The 19512-nt window shown below is 36.1% G+C and overlaps 1 pseudogene; it reads right to left on the reverse strand.

The window, feature by feature from the left end:
• Nucleotides 1-8186: 8186 nt before the first annotated feature.
• On the reverse strand, nucleotides 8187-8849 carry LOC118001093 (annotated as a pseudogene).
• Between the last annotated feature and the right edge of the window lie 10663 nt (nucleotides 8850-19512).

The raw sequence follows: 19512 nt of genomic DNA on the forward strand, positions 1-19512 counted from the left end.
AAGAAGAAGAAGAAGAAGAAGAAGAAGAAGAAGAAGAAGAAGAAGAAGAAGAAGAAGAAGAAGAAGAAGAAGAAGAAGAAGAAGAAGGAGAAGAAGAAGAAGAAGAAGAAGTAGTAGTAGTAGTAGTGGAGGAGGAGGAGGGGGAAGAGGAGGAGGAAGAGGAAGATGGAGGAGGAGGAGGAGGAGGAGGAAAGGGGAAGAAGGAGAAGGGAAAAAGAAAAACAGAAAAGAGCTATCAAGGTGTGAAAAGACAAGGTGGAACCTTAAATGTGTATTACTAAATGAAAGAAGTCAATGTGAAAAGGCTACATTCTGTATGAATCCAACTGTATAACATTCCAGTAAAGGCAACACTATAGAGATAGTAAAAAAGAGAAGTGGTTGCCAGGAATAAGGGTGGGAGTGGGGAGATGAATAGGTAGGATTGTTAGAGCTGTGAAAATACTCCATAGGATAGTATAATGACGGATGGATGCCATTATATATTTGTCCAAATTCATAGAATGTCCAACACCAAAAATGGCTAAGGTAAACTCCGGACTTTGAGTGATTGTGATGTGTCAGTGTAGTTTCATCAATTGCACAAATGGACCACTTTGGTGAGTGATGTTTATAGTGAGGAAGGCTATGCATGTGTGGGGGCAGAAGGTAAAGGGGGAGTCTCTGTATTTCCCTCTCCATTTTGGTGTAAATTTAAAACTGCTCTAAAAAAATAAAATATTTTTAAAAAGTATTTTTGTATGTATGTACCTATACTCCTATATATATAATACATATATTTTATATATTATATATAATGTATATAATGTACATATAATTTTAAAATAAATATATTTTCCATGAAGGGAGAGGGATCTCTGTTAGAAAGAAAACTCAAATTTTAACAACAAGCTGTAAATCATTTATCAATTTTTCTGAGAACAAATGACAGGCAATCTTAAATTCACATTTCTCAATTGAAAAAAGATAGCTCACTGGAAAAAAAAAAGAAAAATATCAATGCTTTAGAATTAAATTGATTTATTAATTGTGTGCTTAATCAATATTGAATTCCATTATGAAGAGCCTATATTCAGAAATGAACTGAGCTATATTGTGAAAGTACATAAATAAGATTTGTCACTGTCAGTGACTAAGTGGTTTTTCAGAGACTATTTCATAAACCGATAGCATTTAAGGGTACTCAGCTAGTGGTAATTTTTCTTCTTTAAATGATTTGATTTTGTAAAACAGTATTGGGATCCTAACAGTTACCCAAACTAAATCATAGTATTTATATTCAGCAACACTGCTGTTAGTACAACGTGTGACTAAATTTTCACTTAGCTTTGCAAATATGCTTAGATCAAATCTCTTGTCTTTTCTGGGTACATAAGTATGTTACATCATAATCAACATTTGAGGTTTTGATTTGTCTTACTTTTACTGTTTTTCACTAAAGGGTATGTAGTATTTTCTTAAATATCTATACTTTAAAACAAATGGCAATGTAAGTCTAAAATGGAATTAATGTTTTCATCTCTAGTTACTCACTTAAAATGCATTATTAGAATCAATTTATATAAATTGTAAAACTTGTGTTTAGGAGTCTATCTGTAAATAGTATTGCAAAACTAGATATGCCATTCTTTATTCACTATTGGCTATTAAATTAGGCATTTCTTTAGATGCTTGACTGCTAGCCTTCGGCTGTCCTGATTTTCCATGAAATATCTTTTGCTGTTCTGGATTTTTTATTGGTTTGTCTAAGTCTCGATGTGCAGATATATACAACCCATGTTTCATTTCTAATTTCAGGTCCAACGACCCATTATTTTGATTAATAAATAGAATATCAGTTTGAGAAATATCATTGTTTATATTTAAGGAGCATTTTTCTTTGAACCTTATGAGTATAAAATCAATGTAGATATTGATTATATCAATGAGTAACATCATAGTGATAATCTCTCACTTTCGTAGCAAGAAGATGATAAAGAAAAACATTTTGAAATGTTGTCATTGTTTGAGAGTGTAAAGGAACATGGCATGAGTCAGTTGTATTGCCTGCAAAGTGGATGCAGGTTGCCTGCCCACAGTCCCTAGCAAGTCATATTAGGTTGCAGCTTTAGAGTTGTATTCTGATTCTCCGTGGTTCTGTTGAGCTAATCTGAAAGATTATCTTTTTGGAGAATAATGAGGGTAGTGTTTCCTCGACTTGGAAATTTGATTCACCCATTTGGAAAGATAGCAATCTGAAATCTAGATTTATTGCACCTGCAGTAGGACTAAGAATTATAAAATTTGTTGCCATAATCAGCACTGTTCACCAATTCCTCTCTGAACCAAAATCTCTGATGGAATATGTGATTTTCTTTTTCTTTTTTTTTAAGATTTTATTTATTTATTTGAGAGAGAGAATGAGATAGAGAGCATGAGAGGGGGGAGGGTCAGAGAGAGAGGCAGACTCCCTGCTGAGCAGGGAGCCCGACGTGGGACTCGATCCCGGGACTCCAGGATCATGACCTGAGCCGAAGGCAGTCGCTTAACCAACTGAGCCACCCAGGCGCCCGAGTGATTTTTCTCTTCTTATATGCCTGAGATAATCACCTCTAGTTTTCTAGCAAATGCTAATGTGAATAGACAATTTAGAATCAAGGAATGACATGGATGAGAAATGGCATATACTTTGAAATCAGGTAGACATGCATGCAAATATAGGATGTACTATTTAGTAGTTGTGTGACCATGAACAGGATGCATAAAATGACAATACCCTATGAGGTTTGCTGGAGTGTAAAATGCTGTAATATATGTACATAGCAAATAGAAGTGGATCTATGATATAGGAAATCTAAACAAATTCTTGCCGTTATTATTATCAATATGGTTATTATTCTGTAATTTGAAAACACCCTCTCTTTGTGCCTCTCCATGTATTTCCTAGAATTTGATAGTGAAAATGAAGCACATCTAGTGATCTGTGCATTAGTGAGTAAAAAAAAACAAAAAACAAAACTTGAATGAGAATGTTATTTTTTTCTCCATATGTACTAAAAATGCAAATATCAAGTTAGGTTCAACTGACTGTGTATACATGGAAAAGAAATTAAAGGTTGAAATTTGAGAGGTTTATACTGAGAAAACTCTCCAGATTAAAAAAAGACAGAATTACTAAATTTGCCTCTTTTTAGAATAAACAAAATTAGAATTATACTAACAAAATTAATATTATACATTACACAAATTTGACCGTTAATTTCAATTAATTTAAAACATAATAGTTGAAATCTATTATGGCTAAAACAAGAAGACTACAAAAGAGCTAATTAACTTTTAGTGTTCCCTTTTGAACTTTATTTTTAGTCTTTTTCTTAGTTGCAAAACTTGTGGAATTTAGTTTTAGAATCTTGTCAACTCAAAAGTAATGATTCTTTGCTTTGTAAGGTAAACTCTAGGCAAGATCAAAAAGAATTTGTCTGGTTTATATCAGTTCTTTTATTCTGTTTTACTCAATACACATGCAGTCTACAAAAAAGAATTTTTTTTTAATCCCAGTATAGTTAACATTCAGTATTATATTGGTTTCAGGTGTACCATATAGTGATTCAACAATTCTATACATTACTCAGTGATCATTATGATAAGTGTACTCTTAATCCCCTTCACTTATTTCACTTACCACCTCCCACCTCCCCTCTTGTAACCACCAGTTTGTTCTCCATAGTTAAGTCTGGTTTTTGGTTTGTCTCTTTTTTCTTTGTATTTTTTTGTTGTTGTTGTTGTTTGTTTGTTTTCTTTCTTAAATTCCAAATATGAGTGAAATCATATGGTATTTGTCTTTCTCTGACTTATTTTGCTTAGCATTATACTCTCTAGATACATCCATATTATAGAAAATGGCAAGATTTCATTCTTTTTCTTTTTTTCTTTTTTTTTAATTATGTTATGTTAGTCACCATACAGTACATCATTAGTTTTTGATGTAGTGTTCCATGATCCATTGTTTGCGCATAACACCCAGTGCTCCAAGCAATACTGTGCCCTTCTTAATACCCATCACCAGGCTGACACACCTGCACCCCCCTCCCTTCTAAAACCCTCAGTTTGTTTCGTGGAGTCCATAGTCTCTCACGGTTCATTTCCCCCTCTGATTTCCTCCCTTTTATTTTTCCCTCCCTTCTCCCAATGTCCTCCATACTATTCCTTATGTTCCACAAATAAGTGAAACCATATGATAATTGACTTTCTCTGCTTGACTTATTTCACTTAGCATAATCTCCATCAGTTCCATCCATGTTGATGCAAAAGTTGGGTATCCATCCTTTCTGATGGCTGAGTAATATTCCTACACACACACAAACACACACACACACACACACACACACACACCCCACATCTTCTTGTCCATCTATGGATGGACACTTGGGCTGCTTCCATCATTTGAAGATTGTAAATAATGCTACTATAAACATAGGGGTGCATATATCTTTTCAAATTAGTGTTTTCATAATCTTTAGGTAAATAGTAGTTTAATTACTGAATCATGATAGTTCTATTTTTAATTTTTTGAGGAACCACCATACTGTTTTCCACAGTAGCTATACCAGTTTGTATTCCTACCAACAGAGCACAAGAGCTCCTTTCTCTCCACATCCTCACCAACACTGTTTATTATGTTTTTGATTTTGGCCATTTCTGACAGGTGTGAGGTGATATCTCATTGTGGTTTTGTGGATTTGCATTTCTTTGATGAGGAGTGATATTGAACATCTTTTTATGTATCTGTTGGCCATCTGTATGTCTTCTTTAAAGAAATGTCTGTTCATGTCTTCTCATTTTTGAATTGGATTTTTTTTTTTAATTTTGAGTCGTAGAAGTTCTTTATATATTTTGGATACTAACCCTTTATCAGGTATGTCATTTGCAAATATCTTCTCCCATTCAGTAGGTTGTCCAAAAAAGAAAGATTTAAAAATTCATCCATAAACAAATAAGTTAAAGGACTTCTCTTAGCAAAGGATTTTGCCATGAGGTAATGTAAATATTAAATCTTCTATACTCAAATTTAATACAAATAGATGGCAATTTTTATACAATGATACAGGTTATATATTTTATACATTTATACATAGAAATATAATGCATTTCAACTAAGACTACAGTTTATCTATATCAATAAAGTTATGAAAAAATGTGGGAAATTTATCTGCATGCTACTTATACACTTTTGAATTTATTTTTATTTATTTTATTTATTTTTTTAAAGATTTTATTTATTTATTTGAGAGAGAAAGAGAGCACGCACAAGCAGGGGGAGGAGCAGAGTCAGAGGGAGAAGCAGGCTCCCCGCTGAGCAGGGAGCCCAGTGCAGGGCCCAATCCCAAGACCCTGAGATCATGACCTGAGCTGAAGGCAGACGCTTAACCAACTAAGCCACCTAGTTGCCCCTTGAATTTATTTTTAACCAAGCTAATATCAAAACTAATAACAGTTTCTCAAAACTGAGGAAGGGTCTGATATAAAAGAAAAATAATTTTTTAATTATGTAAAAACAAAATAAAAATTGATAAGAAATATTACCAAGAACTTCTTAAGAAAAACTAGCAAAAAATCACAATTCCCCAAAAAAGAACACAAACCAGGGGTGCGGGAGGCTCAGTCATTAAGCGTCTACCTTCAGCTCAGGTCATGATCTTGGGGATCCTGGGATCTAGCCCAGCTCAGGGAGCTTCTGCTCCGCTTCTCCCTCTCCCTCTGCCCCTCCCCCCCACTTGTGATTTATCTCTCAAATAAATAAATAAAATCTTTAAGAAAAAAATAAAAGAACACAAACTGATAATACCCATAAAGCTTATCCACACTACAGATCAGATATGCAAATTAAATTAGAAAATAATACATTGCTTCTAAAACTCAGAGTAAAATGTTCTGTTACAAGTTTAAGACAGTTGTAAATTGTGAGGTCTTTTCAGTCTCATCAACTTATTAATCTACATAGACTTTAAGTAATGTACATTTATTTTGTCAATATTTATTGAATGTCTATTATGTTTTAGGGTGACACTATGCATTGAGGATATAATGGTAAACAGGGTCCTTATGACCCTCACTTTTAGGAAATATATAATTCTGCCTGGATAAGTTATTTAATGGAGTAAATTTTATTTCTAGATAAAAAAATCATATTAATTTATTTTAATTTACTTCTAAGTCTTGAGTCTGTTTGCTTCTTGAAAAATTCTTACATATCTGGGTCAATATTTCACTTGAGGAGCAGGCAAAATAAAGCCACAGTATCTCTCATCTGACAATTCCCATGTTTTCCAAAACCTTGTGTAAATAGCCTTAAAATCATCACAAAATATTTGGAGGATTGGTGATCTTCCTGAGGAACTCAACACTGTGGCTATGAATTGGTGATGTACATTAGCTCAATTCTAACCCACGTCCCCTGATGGTTATAAAAGAACTGGGTGTAAATACCAGCAGAAGAGTCAAGACTAGTAAGAATGGTCACATAACACTGTCACAGGAATACTTTTGGAGTCTCCTTTTTTTTTAACCTAACTTTTATTTTAAAATATTACCTAAAAAGACAAATAGAAAAACAAAAACTTCCATGTTTCTGGGGCTAATCAGAACATGGGGGACACAGTGGAGAACATCAGAAACAAGACTCCTAGGGACCCAAGGCCTGGTTTCATACTGCCCTTGATGCTTTCTTTCCTGACTTTAAAAACAAAAGACAAAAGTCCCATTTGTGCCAGGGATATGGCTTTCTTTTTTTTTTTTTTTTTTTAAGATTTTATTTATTTATTTGACAGAGACAGAGATAGCGAGAGCAGGAACACAAGCAGCAGGAGTGGGAGAGGGAGAGCAGGCTTCCTGCCGAGGAGGGAACCCGATGTGGGACTCGATCCCAGGACCCTGGGATCATGACCTGAGCTGAAGGCAGACGCTTAACCATCTGAGCCACCCAGGAGCCCCGGATATGGCTTTCTTATTGGCACAAGGAGACTCCTCAAATCCATTCCAACTAGAGTCAAACCTAAACCATCAAAGAGCCACCGGTTCTTCTACTAAAGTCCATTAGCAAATTGCTTTTACTGAATTGAACTCTACCATACTGGATTCGGAACAACTACTCTTAATCCAAAAGTATGTTTAGTGTATGCTGTTGAACCAATCCAATGATTTTGTTTCCTAGGAGAACAAATCTTAATAGCATTTGACAAAAGGCATATGATTAAATGAAATATATTATGGGTGCTAAATTGAAATTTTTCTATGGCTACAGTTAACATAATTTCGTAATTTTTCAGACTATAATTATTATGGATTTTCTAGTGACATACAAATTCAGAGCTTTTTTCTTCCCTATTCTGGCGTGTTAGTGTGGATCCAGAGTAGATTTTCTACAAGTTTTATCCTTACGTATGTGTAGTAACTTGTTTTGTCTCTTTGTACAGCTGGTCACCCTATCAAATGCACTGTATGGTTAAGTACTATAGAGAGATTTAAGCTTGCTCTCCATTTGGCTGTTTTTAAAAATAGTTTAATGTATTTTTTTTAAGATTGTATTTATTCATTTGACAGAGCACAAGCCAGGGGAGCTGTAAGCAGAGGGAGAAGCAGGCTCCTCACGGAGCAGGGAGCCCAACATGGGGCTCGATCCCAGGACCCTAGGATCATGACCTGAGCCAAAGGAAGATGCCACCCAGGTGTCCCAAGAGTTTAATGTATTTTAATAGCCCACTTACAGGAACAGTACAGAAGAAAAACATAGAAACGTACTTGCATGTAGGAAAACTCATTTAGAAAAGTATAATAAATGGATAGAATCTGTATGATAAAAATCGACAAACATGTAATTGACAGTTTCTGTCAATTAGAAATATACCTGTTTTGAAAAAATCTAAATGCTAGAATTGTCCAGAAAAATGTAACAGGTTGATTTAAAATTATTGTAGAGTTGAACTGCTAGAAGTTGTTTCCTGAAACTTTTTGACTTGTATTAATGCTCTACCTCCCCACATTTATATTAAAAATCCACACAGAAAGAAAAATGGAAAAACTGCCAATACCTAATTTCTATCCCTTATTTTTCCACTTGCAATTATATACTTAGGTACCATTTGACCTCATGGGGGGGAAAATCCCATAACGGGAAGAAAAGAATTTTTTTAATAATGAAATGTTTCCCCTCATAGTGAGTTCTTAGGCACATTTTCCATGTATGCAGCTGCTAGCTGGATGTCTTTGGGCATAATTGTTACACATTTGGTACAGATAGCACACAAATTGTTTTCTTCAAAAAGGCCAACTAGATAGGCCTCACTTGTCTCCTACAAAGCACCAATAGCTGCGCTCTGGAAGTGCAGATCTGTTTTGAGGTCCTTGAGCAATGTCTCACAGCAGACCCTGGAAGGGAAGTTTGCCAGTCAGAGAAAACATCCAGGGGAGTGCCTCAGTACCAGACCCGTAACGGTGAGGTTTCTTCACTCCTCCAGGAAAGGGCGCACTCTTGCAAGCAACTTTTGTAGTCTGTTGCTTCCTGGGTACTTTGCCACCAGGCGATTCAAGGGCAGTAAATTGTGTCAGAGCCATGGCATAGAGGTCTCCCTACTGCCCCCTTCTCCTTCCTGTGGAATTTTCTGAACTAGAGGCAGCCCAGGGTTAGAGAGCCACGGAAGCTCCATGTAGTTTGTCATAGTACAGGCTGTGTGCATTCCCTGTGCTACTGTTAGAATTCTTCGCCTGTTCCATCCCTGCAGAAGCCTGGTTATGAGCTGAAATTTATGGAGAACCGTTTCCTCAAGCTCTAGTCTAGTACTGCTTTTTGGATTATTACAAATCCGTATACCTCCAAAGACTTGCTTCTCTTTGCTCATGGCCCCTATGGAGGTAATTTTACTGCACTGATAGAAGTTCTAAGAAACAAACCCTACAATTCACTATTTCCTTTATTTATTTTTAAAGATTTATGGATTTATTTGATAGAGAGAGAGACAGCGAGAGAGGGAACACAAGCAGGGGGAGTGGGAGAGGGAGAAGCAGGCTCCCCGCTGAGCAGGGAGCCCGAAGCGGGGCTTGATCCCAGGACCCCGGGATCATGACCTGAGCTGAAGGCAGACGCTTAATTGACTGAGCCACCCAGGCGCCCCTATTTCCTTTACTTTAGAAATATTTTTCTGGAACACTAGGCACTAGATCCCAGTACCCTGCACTTGAAGAATGACCATTCCACTGTGAAGCCACTCTCTGAAAAAGCTATGGATTTGCTGAGCAACTGTTTTCTCCATCCTAATCTTATACAAATGGTGAATATGTATTCTTGTGGTTGTCATTTTTCCTCTGCAAGGGGTCTTATAATCAAACTCCCCACTTAACATTGACAACTTTAAGAAACATGTTACTATACTAATTATATACCCTGGTCGCATTCATAGTTTTCAACTCTGTGATTTTATTTCTAGGAAGCAAACCTAAATAATCAGGAATTCAAACAAATTTGTGTTAAAATTGTTCCTTATAAAGTTATTAATAACCAAAAACTAAAACAGGTTTGATTTAGAAGAAGGTAATGGTTAAAAAACTGTGGTGCATCCCCAAGATAGAGTATTAGCCAGCTATTGAATGATATTTAATAATAATTTCAATGACATGGAAAATATTTTACCAAAAAATGTAGGATTCAGAACTGTGTTATAGAGGGTCTAAATATCCAAAATCTAAAATGTATGCATAACAAGCAATGTCTATCTCTCAGTTATGAGACTGCACTAGATTTTTATTTTTATCCCTATACATTTCTGCATGGCTCAAGTTTTCATAATGAATATGTACTAATTTTGTAACAATTTTAAAAAGTGTCCTAATTTTTTTCACAAAAAGTGTGTATGGCAGTACTCAGCACAATGAAAACAGAGAGAAATATGTGCAACTGAATGCCTTCCATGATAAAAATAGATAGGAAATGACTGATAGACTTGGGGGTAGAGTAGGGAAGAAGGTTGGGTGGAAGTATAGGGATGATGTATAGGAGACAAGAAGTTCTGATAATAAATACATAAGTTACAAGAAAAGGTAGAGACATGCAAGAATAAAAATTCACTATTAGACTTGGCATTTTGAGGTGACAATTCCAGGGGGAAGTTACATATTAATATTAGATTTAAGGCTTAGGAGCTTTTAGAAATATTTCAGTTTTAAAGATTCCGTTCCTTACTACTAGGAGTGAATTTTGAGTTGCAAGATTGGATGTGATATCATAATAAAAAACATGTGCTTTATTTTATACTACTATGTCAGAAAGCAGATTATAGCATAAGAGTTTTAAATTAAAAAATAGTAATTAAAAATATTTGCATTATACTTGCGTACACTCACATCCATAGACCTGAGCTCCTAGCAAATAGCTCAGAGTTTTTACATGGTTTGTCTAACAGCACTCACTGGAAGTCAGTGCCATACCCATGACTAATTTTGCTTCCTTTCCTAGGGGTCTCTAGCAAGAAGGGTACATGCTTGTTCTTCTCAGTTAAGTCATGCTTTCCATTTTGAAACCTACCTACCAAAGTTAGCATCGGATCCTTGTTTCTCTATTGTTCATGAATACACGTATCACCGAAGGTGGGAAAGCTTTAGGGGAATTAAAAATATTTTTTTTCCTCAAGAATATAAAAGTTAGTGGTTCCTGACAATTGAAGTGGTTTACCCAGGAAGTTTTAACTTAGTCTCCTTTTTTTCTGACAATAATCATATATATATGATGTATGATTTATATAAAGTTAAAATGTGCTTTAATTGTGTATGTTACTCGATATTGTCAAGTTCATGTAGAAAAAAACAGAAGGTGGGTATTAACTCTTTTTCAGTGAGTGCTGGAATGAAGATTGAAAATAACTGTTTTTTTCAATCAGCACGGCACATTTTATAGGACATAGGCACATGCAGTGGAGTCGTGTTTCTTTGCTTGTCACTTCACATATAGAATCCCAACATAACACCACCCAGCAAGCAATGTTATGTTTGTATAGGCAGCAATATGATATTTTTCCTGAAGTTTAAAAGGCAATATAATTTCATATTTTGTACATTCAATTTCAATTCAAAACTATGGTTTGAGTGGGAAAAGGTTGAATATCAGATCTTGATTATTTTTTGTCACTGGGCCAAAGCATGGAAACCACCTCAAGTGGACCTTTATTTTCACCTGCAGCCCCGAAGCATAATTGAATTGCTTGCTCAGCAATTGTGCAACACTCAATAAGAGGGCAAAATGAACAATTGACTTCATAATTTACCAGATGTGCACAACTTCTCTGCGAATATAGTTAAATTATAAATAACTGCTAAAAGTCAGACATTAGGTCAGGATTTTGTGTAGATGAATGCTATATACAAGGAAAAGCAACGTCCTTTTGTAAATTATTTCATTCTGCTGAATGAGACATAATGAATAATTGTTATTGCAGTTTGAGAAAAAAAATTTAAAAAGCACATTTTATTAGATCATAATTATAAATACCTTCTATTCTCTTGGTTATTTGTTCAATTAAGAATAGCTATAGAGGGGCACTTGCGTGGCTCAGTCGGTTAAGCAGCTGCTTTCAGCTCAGGTCATGATCCCAGGGTCCTGGGATCAAGCCCCACGTCGGGCTCCCTGCTCAGCAGAGAGCCTGCTTCTCCTTCTCTCTCTGCCTGCCACTCTGCCTACTTGTGCTATCTCTCTGTCAAATAAATAAATAAAATCTTAAAAAAAAGAATACCTATAGAAAGTGTTTATTTATTTCATTAAATTTTAGATCTACAGAAAGATTTTTGTAAAAAGTTATTCACATGCCTTAAATATATTGAGTTCTGTTTTAATATCTAATAAGAGGATAGTTACCTTTAAATAAACAGAAATTAATAATGCTATGTGTAACGTAGAGTAATCTGTAATTTTTTATGATAATAAAGTGGGAGTATATTTTTCAAGGGAGAAAGGAATCAATAAAATGAAAAATCACATACATTTTCTTATACTTTCATGGAACAATCATTGCCTGATTTCCATGGGCATAGTGAAAAGCGTTCTTTCTATCCTGGCCATTTGCCATCTTGTATATAGCACACAAGTATTTCAAGACAAAGTTGGTTGACCATTCACGTATTTCAATAGATTTACATCCAAACTGGTAGAGTAAGAAAAGAGCTGTGTGCATGGCTCAGAATTCACACTGACAGCATTGTATAGTTATATATCTCATATAATGAATGCCATTATTGGAGGTTTTTTGTGACTGGTGTCCAGCAGGACTTTGTTTTCATAGTGTCATTTCTTTTGTCCTGGATCTTTATTTGCCATCTTAACAAGTAAAACAAGTATAACAGTCCCTATCTTAAACCTGCTATTTGGCTTATTATCACTGTTACAGTGGACCTATCATTCCCATTGTTAGAAAATATACACATTCTTTCTTTGAAAATAATTTTACAAAGTTTTCACAGTTAAAATAAAACTATTACAAACATAAAAGTCTCCAAGAACAGTGAATTAATGAAGTACAGAGTAAACATAAAGACAGGGGAGGTTACAGAACATAAATGTTGCTCCTAGTGTTTCAGTTCTTATGGCCAGAGACTCCTCTGTTCTGAATTGTCAAACATAACTTAGAGACATATATGTCAGAAGAAACTCTGATGTCTGGAAACTATTCCTTAAGATACTTGGAGTTCCTAAACATTCTAAAGAGCGTAGTAACTTTTGGGGGGAGCACACAGAACTCAGGGAAAAGTAGGCCTGCTTTCTGAATTAGTTATGAGAGTTGATTCCGTTTAATGAGGTATTCACAGTGTAACTGTATGAATTGCTCCAGGACACTTTATAAGAACGTATTTTATTTTGTTTTGTTTTGCCAAAATCAAATTAAATCTGGCTCTGAGTTTCTACTTGGGAGAATGAGTGAGAAGTCTGATACCAGCTCTGACTGTTGCCCTTCTCCCACTCATCTTGCCCATCCTGCCCTCGGCCCATGTTGGCCCTCTGCAATGGTGCACACGGCTCCCATTCCTCCTTCTCCTAACCAGAGCAGTGTCCCTGCTGGTCCTTCCCCACGGCTGCTGCACATACCGCACTGGACAGCCATCTCCTCTGACGTCCTGCCTTCTCTCAGTCAGTGTGGGATCCTGGTCTCTACCACCTGCCATGCTCGGCAAATCTGGGCGGAAGTCCACTCTACAGAAGGTCAGGAATTGGACAACTCAAAACAAAAAGCCCTAACAGCCCTACCTATGGGCTGGAGGGAAAGTTGCCTTACAATTTTTTTGTTGTGTCTGTGGCAGCGAAAAAATAAAGTTAAAAATTAAAAAAAAAAAAAAAAAGAGAGAGAGAGAGAGAGAAGATATCAATTAATTCACCACCAACTCCTTTTGGTATAAAAGGCAAGTGACTGTGCTACTCTCCCCTTCCCTTCATTCTTCTCATTTCCCCTGAGGAGCTGGGAAGGTTTTAGGTGAAGAAGAATGTCCCTCTTTCCTCCTTTGTTTCTTGTAGAGTTTCTACATGTCTTGTGTATATTTTGATGTCGCTGATTTCTTAAGTCTCTATGAATTATATATACTGTTTTCCCAACTCAGAAGGTTATATTTAGATTAAAATCTGTGCTTCTTTGTCTTCTTATTTATTTTTTAAAAGAAAAAAGTTACTATGCTAAACTTCAAAGTGGCTTTCTCCTCTTCACTCTCAAGCCATGGAAGCAAGTGTCATGTCAAACAGCTGAGTCCTGAATTCTTACTACTACTCACTCACCACTACTACTAATCTTCTCACCACTACTTTGCCAAAGTTTAGGTTATAATATGGGGAAGAAAGAGCAATGATAATCGTATAACAGACCAAAGATAAAGATCCTGTTAGACAGTTAGGTAGAGGGGATAAGATCTATGTCAAGGCTTTCACTAACTGGGCAGAAGATTTATCATGGAGAAACTGGGTTGAAAAAGTTTTTGTTCATTTTCAATAAGATACAGTATTTTCTTAATATTCTCTGTACTTCAATAGAAAAAATAAAAAGTTTTTCCAATATGGATGAAGAGTAGATTTAATTGTTAGTTACGGCAAAGACAAGCTTCTGTCAGGTGGTTCATTCAGTATATCTCAAAATGGTTTACCTGCTAGTGAGGATCAAAGTTAAGAATTACGTGCTCTTAGTTTGCTTATCAAGAACACATGTTAATATTTAGTTTTGAATATATAGGTGGAAATGAATGAATAAAACATCTTCACCAAATGTGTTATTGGGCTGGGTTATTAGCAGATTCTTTATGCATTCTAAACTCAGTTACAGCAGTAAAATAAATTTCTGTTTTTCAGTCTAAATCTAATGCTGAAAAAACTTCAATTTGAGAGGACATCCACCTTAGTTTTAAATTAAAATTCCACAGGAATTAGGCAGGAATTTATGAAACACTACCTGATTGCTCTCAAATGTTGCCTTAATGTAACGCTTGGCTCACGTGAGATCAAGCCCAATTTTTTCCAACAGTTACCTTTATATCCTAAATCAAAATAATCTTTGGATTTTCAAGATTTGGCTATGATAACAGATAAAATACATTCATTCCTTCAGTTAATGACTTGGATTCAGTTCTGTTGGAATTGCAAATGACACAAGTTTTTAAGTATAACTCTGCTGCCTCTGAAGTAATTAGAACAGTAGCATTCCAGGTGGTCTGAAAGTATAGAAAAATGTTGCAGAGAAGCCTGAAGTAGCATGGCATTCCTGATTCAGGAGATTATTGATGGTGTGTACATGGATTGAGTCACAGAGACTTCAAGTTTTGGTAATAAATGATAGCTTCATAAGAAAGACAGTACAAATTAATGCTTTAACGAATAAAGAAAATATTGCCTCTCTTCCTCCAGACTAAGGTTTGTTTTGTTTTGTCTCTACATAATTCCCAAGTGAAAAAAATTTTCTTTTAACTAAGACTCAGGTATGAACTAAATTGATTTATAGTCAGATCAGAAGCCAAGAGATTAGTGCCAAAATAGTGGTGAGATAATAAAATACTGAACTTGGATGCAATCCAGACTGCTCAAATAGGAGTTGAAAAGAAACTGCTGATTGGCTAAGATAGACCACAAAGGCTGGTCTCTGGTTCCACTATTAGCAAGAATGATGATTCAGATCCGTTTTTTGGTTGGTTTCACTCAAATTTCCTATCTGCTTGTTCAAGTGTTATATTCCAAATTAAGAGTAACAAATAGGCCCATGCCTGGTGTCCCTTTATTTCTTTTGAAGGATGTTTTAAGTTCAGTTGTCGATCTGCAGCTATGAGGAGCAGAGAATGATTTAACTTATTGCTACTAGGCTAGAGTAGACAGTGCCAGCATTCAGGGTAGGCCTTATTTCCATATAAAGAAATTCTTGCATCACGAGGACCATAGATTTCCAGGTTCAAAGTCTATTGCTTCATTGGGTGTACAGAAAGTCTGAGTATCAGTGCCCACAGCTGTTTCTCATAATAAAACACAATTCAAATATTTCCCAATTAAGATGCACTCTGCACAAGAGTTGTGACAGGACCTGAGAATGCCAAATCTCATCTCGTGAGGTTCGACTTCTTTTGACACCTTTTGATGACCAATTACATCCCACCATTGTTGGCTGCATGTCAGTACCTCCCAACACAAGCATAGAGTTGTGGCTTTCCTCTCCTATTTCATGGTTTAAATAAAACCAAAATATTTAAAGCTTAGTTATGTAGAAAAGGAAATAAATAAAAAGAATATGCAGGTACTTTACAAAATGCTCGTTGTTACTATCACCTTGGGGTTAACTTCTAGGGTGCTGTTTCATCAATCCCAACCCACTGCTAGTGGCAATGATCATTTCTCCCCACTGCCAAGAGTTACTTCAATCACATGTTCGAAGTCCAGACTTCAAAAGGGAAGCTAGGATAAACTCCGGTTTTGTTTGAAAAAAATCCTTTAATCAACTCTGTGCTTCAATGGCCTCTCCCTATAAAATGGCATGGAATGAAATAAACACACTCTTCAGAAAGAAAGAAAGATTCCATGACTAAATAAAAGTTTTGGGTGGTTAAAGCAGATTCTATCTAACATGAAGGTCATGCCCAGATTCATCAGTTAAAAATAATACTAATAATCATTTTAATGTACACTCGCATTCAAAATATGTATGCTTAATGTGAAAATTCTAAGTTAATTTTCAAAGATTAAACAGATATAAACTCATATATTCATGAAAGTCTTTTAAATACATACTACCTGCCCATTGCCTGGTATATTCACAGGCAGAGATCTCTTGTGACAACTGGCAGCTTATACATCCAGTGGCTGATGTGATCAAGTGGAAATCATGCCAACTGACCTTTGGGGAAAGATAGTTGAACATTTTATCCATAGATGATAGAGGGAAGATGGTTGCAAGGTGGCCGGTCAGTCAGTCTAATACTGTCAGTGTGTATAGACTATAATGTTGGGTGGTGTACATACCTTTAAATCTCTGGTCATTGATAATGCCTGTTTCTCTGGCTGAGAAACTCTATTTGGGGTAGCACTGGGATTAGGGGCCACTGGCTCTGATTTTGTTGGAAGTGAGGCTTGCATCATCCCAGCCATGTCCTCTGGGCCACTTACGTGAGCACTAAAATGATTAGCCTAGGAGTATAAATTGATTCCATCTCCATATATCTACTCCCTTTCCTTCATCCCAGATATTCTGAAAATGTCAGAGCCTGCTGCAAGGGTCAACTTGTCTGGGCAGCACTTTGTTCCACAATTTACCCTCTTGTCCCGTGGGGATTCTACTCAGGAAGCACTGGGCTGAGCAAGCACAACCAGTTGGTTCTGAGCAAACAAAGGATGTGTGTGGATTTTGTCTCCATTTTGCCACTGGCTCTGATACCATTTAATTTCATCTCCACAATGTCATAGATAGAAAATATTTAGTGCTATGTCTAGCAGAGAGTAAGTTCTCAATAAATTGTAGCTAGCATCTTTTTCTAGCAGAATTAAAGCCCTACCTCAGTGGTTCTCCTCTATATTGTATTCCTTCTTGCTCTTCTCCTTCAGTTTAGTGATCTAGGTACCTAATGCTTTTATGTTTCATGCTATGAGTTGGGAAACAAGGGCCTGAGTCATTATTCAACCACAGGAAAATTACAGTGGGGGAATGTTTTTAAAAAATATTGTTGGGGGCGCCTGGGTGGCTCAGTCGGTTAAGCGGCTGCCTTCGGCTTAGGTCATGATCCCAGGGTCCTAGGATCGAGCCCCACGTTGGGCTCCCTGCTCAGTGGAGAGTCTGTTTCTCCCTCTCCTTCTGCCTGCCTCTCTGCCTACTTGTGCGCTCTCTCTGTCAAATAAATAAATAAAATCTTTAAAAAAATATATATATATAGTTAATTTTTGTACATTTCTTTCCAAAGATAAAACATGTCTCTTTTTTTCTTTCACTAAAGGGAAACGCAAGCTTGAATCAGAGCCTGTCTGGCATTTTTTTGAAAATGTATAACCATGTGTTTACTATTGTGTAGAACAGCTGTAATTTGACTGTAGTTGACTAATTCTGATTATGTTTGGATTATGTCATTCAAGAGCAGTCCCAAAGAATTTACTGATTTAAGACTTCTATAATCTTAAAAAATTATTCCCAGAAAGCTGTTATGTGTGGAAATTTTCTCCTTCCTTTTACCTTCATTATTGTTTAGAAAAGTAATTGTATCATGCAAAGTGGTCATTGAGTCTGTAATCTACCAAATTCATGGGGATGGTACTATAATGTCAGAATGTGTCAAAATTCAGAAGTAAATGAGCTGTTTTGAATTATCATCTCATGGCTATTTTAGTGCAATTATAAAGATCTACTAATGTTTCTGATGCTATAGATATGTAATCTAACAAATACTACTTCAGTATTAAAAGAAAGAAAAATTAAAGACTTTAGTAAATCAGGAGTCACAGAGGACTGCTGAGAAGAGTATATGGATATGCAGGCCTCATTTTAGGACATATTTTTTTCCTCTAACATCCTCTCTCTCATTCTTTTCCTCATTTGGATTCTTTTACTCCTACATCTTATTTATTCCTTTCTTTTTTCAATCCTCATAGCTCAGCAATTTAAAAAAAAAAAAGGTAAATTGCCATCCTAACAAGAATTTGAGGACTGTTAAAAGATTAATTGTACACGATGTTATTTTAATGACTTCTGCATTTGTTTTCTGTTAGAAAAATAAAATTCTTATAAAGAATGCTTTGTGTCGATCTGGCTATTGATGAACTCCTGGTCGGTTCCTGGTGAGGAAAGCAATAAAGAAAGAAAGAAGAGAGAAGTGTGGGGTATATGCCACATTTCAGGTACGCCGAGTCAATCATGAGGGCGGAAGAGGCCATGCTGCAGTGCTATGCATGAAAATATGATTTTTGAGTAGCTTTCAAATTAATATGCCAGTCCAGATTTTTTTGGCATAATGAGAACATCTTTCACGTGTCAGAACAGGTTCTGATTATAACTAAATAAGTGAAAGCACAGATATGTTGATAAGGTGACCTTCATCTTAAAGTTTAAGATTAATTGTGTAAAGTACTCTTAGAGCAAGCAAAAACTGAGTAGGAATAAAGCATGTGAGTCATAGGGCTACCTGACTGTAGAATTCAGATGTTTGTGTCTGAATAAAAATAGCAATTACAGGTGGCTCAGTCGTTAAGCGTCTGCCTTCGGCTCAGGTCATGATTCCAGGTCCTGGGATCGAGCCCCGCATCGGGCTCCCTGCTCCGCGGGAGCCTGCTTCTCCCTCTCCCACTCCCCCTGCTGTATTCCCTCTCTCGCTGTGTCTCTCTCTGTCAAATAAATAAATAAAATCTTTAAAAAAAATAGCAATTACAAATACAAATCAAACCAAAGTCCACTTAAATGCATTGCTTATGCCATCACTTAACGTTTTCCTCCTACCGAGAATAATCAAGATGACTTTTTGGCTAAGTCAGTCCTCACGCTCACCAATGTTTGCCCCCTAAGAATTTAGAGCATTTGCGAATACAGTTGTTCAAATGGCTTACAACTATCTGACAGAAAGCATCCTTTCTTTTTTCGCTTATAGCCTTATTATTATGAAATCTCTCTCTTAAATAGTGTACTGTTTTACTTTGCAAATTCCATATAAACATGAAATTAAAATAGATTTGTTTGTATAATTTTATCAGATTTGGGGTGTTGCGTTCAGGATTTGGTGCCATATCTAGAGTGGTGTGTTTCCTAAGTAGACTAGCTCCTGGAGACATTGTAGAGAAGCTCCTTTCAACGGGCAGGGAATGGTCCTAGAAAGCAGCCCTATTTGAAAATTGTGTATTAAAAACTCCCTATCCGCCTCTTACTGGATTTGGTTTTCTGGATGATATAGTGAGCATGTAGCATTGTCAACTTAGAACTTTTCTTGGGGAACAGCTTCTACCATGTGTCTACTGCTTTTTCTTCAAGTTGTACCTTTTTACCTACCATGTTTTATTCCCCTCAATTCTTC

Source organism: Mirounga leonina, unplaced genomic scaffold (assembly GCF_011800145.1).
Source record: "Mirounga leonina isolate KUSES-001 unplaced genomic scaffold, KU_Mleo_1.0 Mir_53, whole genome shotgun sequence".
Classification (NCBI taxonomy): domain Eukaryota; kingdom Metazoa; phylum Chordata; class Mammalia; order Carnivora; family Phocidae; genus Mirounga; species Mirounga leonina.